Raw genomic sequence first — 8,321 nt, forward strand, 5'->3', positions numbered from 1 at the left:
TCTTTCTAGCGCATTAAGTTGTATGTGATGAAAAAAGCGGCAGTTCCGTGATTAAAACACGAAAATATTACAGCGTTGCATTAATAACCGGTCTATTCCTAACCTACGTTTGATTCGTTGATATTTAAAATGCACGCTTTCTCTAGCCAATCAGTTACGCGAATCACGAACATTTGACGTAAAACTTCACTCATATTGGTCATCCTTTCGAAGTGTCAAAGAGTGAAGTTATTCTTGTCGGTTCAGGTCAGTATCTAACATTATTTCACAGCGTTGTTGTACATTATTTGTGTTTATATTTTTATTTTGTTTTTGTGTTTTCATTAAAATATTTTTAAAATGCCAAGATTTACGGAAAAGGAACAAGTACTGATACTTAAATTGTTTAAATATTTTGAATTAGAAAAAAAAGGCTGGACAAACTTTATTACCAATTTTTGCTGTTCGTGAAGTAAGTTTAAAATTACATCGAAAATAAAATTGTTTTATTTTTACCTACTGTTTATTTCAGCGTGTTGCTGAGGCGTTAGGAATTTCTTTGTCAACAATAAGAAGATTGGCAAATGAAGGTGTCCAAAAATATTCTGATTATTCAATCACAATGATTCAATCAGTAGGCACGAGTTTTAAAAAATTAATAATAGATAAATACGAACATGCCATCAGGATGTATGTATACAGAATGTTTAGTAAAGGTAAGAGCATTACAACAGTTTAGTTAAAATATTTAACCATAGTTCTGATAGAAAGGCAGAAGTTACTAATTTCCATAGACATTTCTTTTAAGAAATTGTTACTGGCAACTAGTTACATATATATATATAAAAAATACATAGAAATGAAAAGTGATTATATACATATACTTTTATAACTCTTATACTTTGGGTTATTCAAATATGGTTACGATTTATAAAAGGAGTACTGTTGCATATAGCATTTAAATAGACAAATTCCTAATATCAAAACTAATATGTTACTTTACATTCTTAACATTTTTCCTAGAAGAAACACTATAGTGTCTTAACACTTTGATCGTTTTAGGTGAGCATGTGACTCTTCATACCCTAAAGCAAAAACTAGAGTAAGTGGATGAGATTCATATTTCTATTGCTGCACTTCACAGAGCTTTAGAAGAATTAAAATTCAGATGGGTAAATTGTAGTATTGCTATAGAGCGTTCCACGTTAAGAAAATAACATTGCGGAGATAGGGCCATCTATTTCTTATGGACGATAGAAGCGCAGCGATGCCACGATGAACACAAGCACGATTCAGGGTTGTATTATTTGTATTTTCGTTTCCACATGAATTAAAATTAATGTTTTTAACGTAATTGACCAAAAATGCCCATTCGAAACAAGAGATGAAAAGTAGGGAAAATGATTTTAATTAAATAAATAGTATTTACAAAAGATAATTTTATTTTATATTATTTTAATTATAGTAACGACAGTTTATTTATTTTTCCGTGAGAATACCGTATGCCATGAATCATGGAAATCAGTAAAAAATATTTCTTAGCTAAATCATGCTATTAAAGATAAGCAATTAAACGGACCGCTTTGCATATATCTAATTACTAATTGCAACTTAAAATAATACGCTGTGCGTATGTCAGCTATTTTATGTCGTTCTCTGACTACATAATGCAGTCACACTATTATCCTAATACGCTGATCAGCTTAAGTCACTAACTTCCTAATGTCCTAATCAGCTTAAGATGGAATACTGGTAGTTCTGTTATGACATTGTGAAGTCACACTCAACTTCTAATACGGTGATTGGCTTGGGTCACTAATTACCTTATATGGTCACGAGTAGTTCGGTGATGACACAAAAACACAGCGGAACGAGAGATAATAATTTGGTGTGATTTAATTATGACCATTGTGAACGAGTTTGATTTAATTTAATAAAATAGCTATATTTACGTAAATACGTGTTTTAACTATTTTAATAGACGATACTATTTTAATAGACGATATCAGAAGTGTGTTAAAGAACCTACGGTAGAATTTAGTGAACTGTTTTTAATGATAAGTGATTTTTAATGTTAAGTGTCCAAAATGCCGAAAAGGAAAAAGTCCAAGCGAAATAGTAGTTCCAGTAGTGAAACCACAACTATTTCGTCCACCGATTCTTCGCCGAGAAGGGAGTCAAGGTATACGAAAACGAAAAGAACCAGTAAGTCAAAAAAAAGATCTAAACATTCAAAAATAAATAGAACCTATACGTCTTCGCCTTTGCCTCAAATTAAAGAAAATGCCACATAAATAAATTCACCATCTGCATCTTATAATTGTACGAATAGAAACATTGAATCCGTCAGTTTTATTCCTGAATTTGATCCACTAATTGGAGAAATAGATCGATGGATTGAAATAATAGAGCACAATGCTAAGACGTATAGTTGGTCTGATAACTACATTATATTTCAAGCGATTTCTAAGCTTAGAGGTACCGCTAAAACATTGTACGCTAGTTTTATTGAAAATGAAGTTGCATGGTCTCAATTTTCTTGGGCAGAATGGAGATCAGTGTTAGAAAATACTTTTCAAAGTACACGAAATACTTATGATCTTTTTATGGACGTAGCCCATCATAAACCAACAGAGGGTTCTTCATTATATGAATTTTATTTTGAACATTTAACAAAAATTAATAAACTTAAAGTAAATTTTTCCGAGTCAGATAAGATTTCTTTAATAATTGGTGCTATTGGAGACGAACATATTAAATCTGCTATTGAAGTTGCTCAAATCAAAGATTTCAATTTATTGGCAGTTTATTTAAGAAATAAGCTTTATCACAAAAGTCCAGAAAAATTGCCTGATTTAACAAATCCAATTGTTTTTCCAAATCAAAATTTGTACATAATAACAAATTTGTTAATAACAAATTTAACAAGAATAAACCTTGTATGTGCTGTGGAATTCAGGGTCATTTAAAAAAAGATTGTCACCACAGAAATCAAATATGCAGGTTTTGTAAAAATTAAAGGTCATATTGAACAATACTGTTTTAAAAAAGAACAAAGAATGTCAAGAGACAAAAGTAAATAAAACGAACAAAAATTTAGAAAAAAATAAAACTGTTAAACAAATACAGTTTGATTCTTCCGAAAATAAATTTAATAAAATTATTTTCTTAAATGAGCACAGCCATACTGCATTCATTGATTTTGGCAGCGATTGTTCGCTAATTTCAAAAGAATTGGCAGATAAGTTTAAATTAGAAATAAAATCATTAACTAAAGATGTAAAACTTTCTGGATTTTTGGGAAATTCTTTATCAGTTGAATATTATGTATTTGCTAAAATAAAAATCGATTTTGTAGAATTAAATATTATGTTGTATGTCATGGATAAAGATTGGGTTAATGACCTTCTAATAGGAAGAAATTTTACAGAAGATGTAAATATTATGTATTATATGATAGATAATAGTTTAACATTTAAATATAAGAAAGACTTAGAGAAAGAAATAAGTACAGGAAATATATCTAAACACGAGAAAATGATGTTGGAAAATATTTTGCTAAATCACGAGGACTGTTTTTATACAAATTTGAAAGCTCTAAAAAAATCGCATTCTGTTGTTATGAGAATCGATATTACAAGTTCAGATGTAGTTAAGTTTCGTCCCTACAGAACACCTGCAGCTGACAAAGAAATTTTACAAAAAACAATACAAGAATTATTGGATGCAAATATTATTCGAAAGAGTAATTCATCGTTCGCAAGCCCTTCTTTTCTTATTGATAAAAAAAAGATGTAAATTGGACATGGACATAAGAAGAAACAAAAATTGTTAAAGAAATAAAGAAAGTTATAGTCTCAGAACCAATTTTAACAATATTTAATCCGAAACATGACATAATAGTTTACACGGATGCAAGTAGAGAAGGATTTGGAGGCATAATAACTCAAATTGTTGATGGTCGTGAAAAGTCAATTGCCTGTTTTAGCAAGCAAACCACAAAAGAAGAAAAGAAATATCATTCTTTTGAACTAAAGCTTTTGGCTATTGTCAAAACCTTAGAAAGGTATAGATATTATTTAGCAGGAAGATCTTTTACTGTAATAACAGGCTGCAATTCCGTTAAAAATGCATTAGTAAAACAAACAATAATCCCAAGAATAGCAAAATGGGTTTTGTGTTTACAAGATTTTTGCTTCGAAATAAAACATAAATCAGGAGTACAACTACAACATGTAGATGCCTTAAGTAGGAACTTTAAAAGAACTGAAGCAGAGGAAAATCTTGAAATTAAAGTGATGCTCATCAAAGAAGACGACTATCTAAGAGAAGCACAGGATACAGATACGGAAATAAAAAAAATTAAAGATATTATTTTGTCAGGAGATCAGGTAAATCATAAGGATACTTTCAAGAAATATGATTTAAGAGGAAACAAAGTTTATAAAATAACGGAATATGGTAGAAGATGGTATGTGCCTAAAAATTGGCAAATTGTCAAAATGAATCATGACGATATTGGACATTTTGCGTTGGATAAAACAATTGAAAGAATAAAAGAACGGTATTGGTTTCCGCGAATGCGAAGATTTATTAAGAAATACATTTCGGCTTGTCTTGCCTATTTATACCATAAACAACCGGGAGAAAAAAAGCCTGGCTATCTACATTCCATTCCAAAATATGCTAGACCGTTTCATACACTCCATGCCGATCATTTAGGGCCATTTGTGTTAACGAAATCACAAAATAAATACGTCTTGGTTTTGATTGATGCCTTTTCTAAATTTGTGTTTGTTGAAGCTGTCCCAGATACATCAAGTAAACATGTTATTCGTGCTTTAGAAGAAATTTTTAAAATATTTGGTAACACCAAACGAATGATATCAGATGCAGGATCAGCTTTTGTTTCAAAAGAATTTTTGAATTATATGGCAGAGAGAGGAATTAGAGTGTTTACAACTGCAGTAGGAATGGCAAGAGGCAACGGCCAAGTAGAAAGGGCAAATAAAACATTACTGGATACCATGGCCACAATGGGTGCAAAATTTGAGTCCGATATGTGGGATAAAAATTTAAAAAACATTCAACAAGGAATAAACGAGACAAAACACCGAATAACTAAATCTTCTCCCAGTGAAGTGTTTTTCGGGTACAAATTAAGAGTTGATGGAGACAAATACATAGATGATAATGATATGGACATTATTGATGTAACGTTATTGAGAAAGGATGTAGCTAAACGATTAGAAGAAAACAGAATCAAACAGAATAACGAATTTAATAAAAAAAGATGCTTTCCAGTGAAATATGCTGTTGGTGACCTGGTATTGACAAAAGTTACAAGTTTTCCAGCAAACAATGAAAGTAAGAAGCTTTTAGAAAAGTATAGAGGGCCATTCAGGATTGTTGAGGTTCTACCAAATGATAGATATCGTGTAACAGAAGATGTACATTCATCAAGAATAAGGCGTCCTTATGAAGGAGTTGTTGGTGGAGAAAACATCAAGAGATTTAAGATTCAAAGATCTTAAAATTATTCAGGTTAGTTACATGATAGTGTAGTCATTTTGTAGAATGACATAAAGATATTCTATTGTTTAAAAGGAATTTGTTTGAATAGCTGGAACTAAAAAAAAAATATATTTTAATTGTCATTCTGAAAAATGACAACAAAGTGTTTCAATGATCTGAATGGGTTTATTTGAGTAGTTCTGACTATTTGAAGCAAATTTATTTTATTCGTCATTCTGAAAAATGACAAATAAATGTTCTAATGTTCTGAATGGATTTTCAGTTCGTCATTCTGCAAAATGACAAATAAATGTTCTAATGTTCTGAATGGATTTTCAGTTCGTCATTCTGAAAAATGACAAATAAATGTTTTAATGTTCTGAATGGATTTTCAGTTCGTCATTCTGCAAAATGACAAATAAATGTTTTAATGTTCTGAATGGATTTTCAGTTAGTCATTCTGCAGAATGACAAATAAATGTTCTAATGTTCTGAATGGATTTTCAGTTCGTCATTCTGAAAAATGACAAATAAATGTTATAGTGTTCTGAATGGATTTTCAGTTCGTCATTCTGAAAAATGACAAATAAATGTTCTAATGTTCTGAATGGATTTTCAGTTCGTCATTCTGCAAAATGACAAATAAATGTTTTAATGTTTTAATGTTCTGAATGGATGTTCAGTTCGTCATTCTGAAAAATGACAAATAAATGTTCTAATGTTCTGAATGGATTTTCAGTTCGTCATTCTGAAAAATGACAAATAAATGTTCTAATGTTCTGAATGGATTTTCAGTTCGTCATTCTAAAAAATGACAAATAAATGTTATAGTGTTCTGAATGGATTTTCAGTTCGTCATTCTGAAAAATGACAAATAAATGTTTTAATGTTCTGAATGGATATTCAGTTCACCATTCTGCAAAATGACACCCAAATATTTTAATGTCTTGAATGAGTTTGTTTGAATAGCCGTAGCTATTCGAAACAAATTTATTCACATTGTCATTCTGAAAAATGACAGCCATATGTTTTAATGTTTAAGAATGAGCTTGTATGGATAGTTGTAGCTATCTGAAACGAATTTATTTAGACTATGTCATTCTGCAGAATGATGGAGCCTTTCTATAAATTGGCATTCTTAATAATAAAGAACATATTATTTTTTTTAATAGGTGTTGTACGATCGAGGACGATCGTGACGTCAGGATGGTCGAATGCAGTCACACTATTATCCTAATACGCTGATCAGCTTAAGTCACTAACTTCCTAATGTCCTAATCAGCTTAAGATGGAATACTGGTAGTTCTGTTATGACATTGTGAAGTCACACTCAACTTCTAATACGGTGATTGGCTTGGGTCACTAATTACCTTATATGGTCACGAGTAGTTCGGTGATGACACAAAAACACAGCGGAACGAGAGATAATAATTTGGTGTGATTTAATTATGACCATTGTGAACGAGTTTGATTTAATTTAATAAAATAGCTATATTTACGTAAATACGTGTTTTAACTATTTTAATAGACGATACTATTTTAATAGACGATAATAATGATAATAAGGCTTTGCGGTTCTTTAGTAGTTATTCTGATTTTGCAGTTAAATGTTAATTGAAAATGGAAATTCAAAAATTAAGCCAAGGGAATATCTTGGACATCCGTGCAAAACAAATTGTTTTAAATGTATTTAATTATCATCTAAATTTAAGAAGTGGTGAAAGAAGTTTAACCGATAAAGTAAGTGCTATGACGGGAGTAAGTTTTAGTACTATTTCTAAAATACGCAAAGAAGCTGCGGAAGGAGGACTAAGGCCCATAGAAAACGTACCAAAAGTAGAGTGAACAGCAGAAAGTTCACTTACGATGCAGTAGTTCGTACGCAGCTACGTGCCATCGTGCATCGTTTTTGACGTGACAACGTCTTAAATTAGGTTGTGGCTCGGAGTCACTCATGAAAAAGTGTAACGCCCGCTCACGTCTGTTACGATGAGTCACCGAACGAGAGAGAGGCCCGCCGGACCGGCGAATGCCTTGCGTCTCTCTCCCACTCAAACATGATCGGTCCGCTGCGCGCGCAGCACTAGAGAATTAGGCGCGTTGAATCGGTGCGTGCTTGTGTCTCTGTCTTTCTCGAGCGTTCTTGGCGTTGGAAAACCGAGAAAGCGTCATAATACAAGTTCACACGTGTGGTTAAAGTATCGTCAGCTGTGTCTGTAGTGAAAATGTGGAGTGCTTAGATTCGTCATTTACAACAACTACAACAATAAAGGTAAATAATTGTACACTAATATTTCATTATCGTAAACTATGATTGATTGATTAATTGTTAGATTGACACAAAAGTTGAGAAACAGAGTTTATAGGTTATGTCATACTATTGACAAATGTTGATAGTGTTAAGTAAATTATTAATGTCATTCAATTCCTTGTTCCTATTGTGCAATTTAATAATATTCATATCAATAAATATTCTACCGAGAAAAAGACGTTGTCACGTAAAATCTTCGCCCGTAAAACCGACTTTACAGGCAACCGATTTTTCTTCTTTTTCTTTAAAAATTTACCGCTGAGATTGAACAAAGTTTTTGCACTGGTTTAAAAAGACATAAGATTTAGCAAACATGTCACGCACAACAATGTGGAGAATACTCCATGAAATGAACTTGGTTTTTTTCAAACGAGGAGTAAAGTCAAGCATGAATGAACGGCCCGATATTCTAAAATGGAGACATCAGTATTTGCGTGAGATAAAAAAATTTCGTTCTCACGGATACACCGTCATTTATTTGGACGAAACTTGAATGAATGTTGGACATAGTGTTTCC

General features: G+C 31.6%; 1 long non-coding RNA gene across 1 annotated transcript; it reads left to right on the forward strand.

Annotated features, from left to right (window-relative positions):
- Positions 1-258: 258 nt before the first annotated feature.
- Positions 259-2,398, forward strand: LOC140440733 (uncharacterized). The gene is made up of 3 exons (XR_011950917.1): positions 259-451; positions 512-695; positions 1,042-2,398. It is a non-coding gene; the product is annotated as an uncharacterized lncRNA (long non-coding RNA).
- The last annotated feature ends 5,923 nt before the right edge of the window (positions 2,399-8,321 follow it).

This window comes from Diabrotica undecimpunctata, chromosome 5 (genome assembly GCF_040954645.1).
Source record: "Diabrotica undecimpunctata isolate CICGRU chromosome 5, icDiaUnde3, whole genome shotgun sequence".
Classification (NCBI taxonomy): Eukaryota; Metazoa; Arthropoda; class Insecta; order Coleoptera; family Chrysomelidae; genus Diabrotica; species Diabrotica undecimpunctata.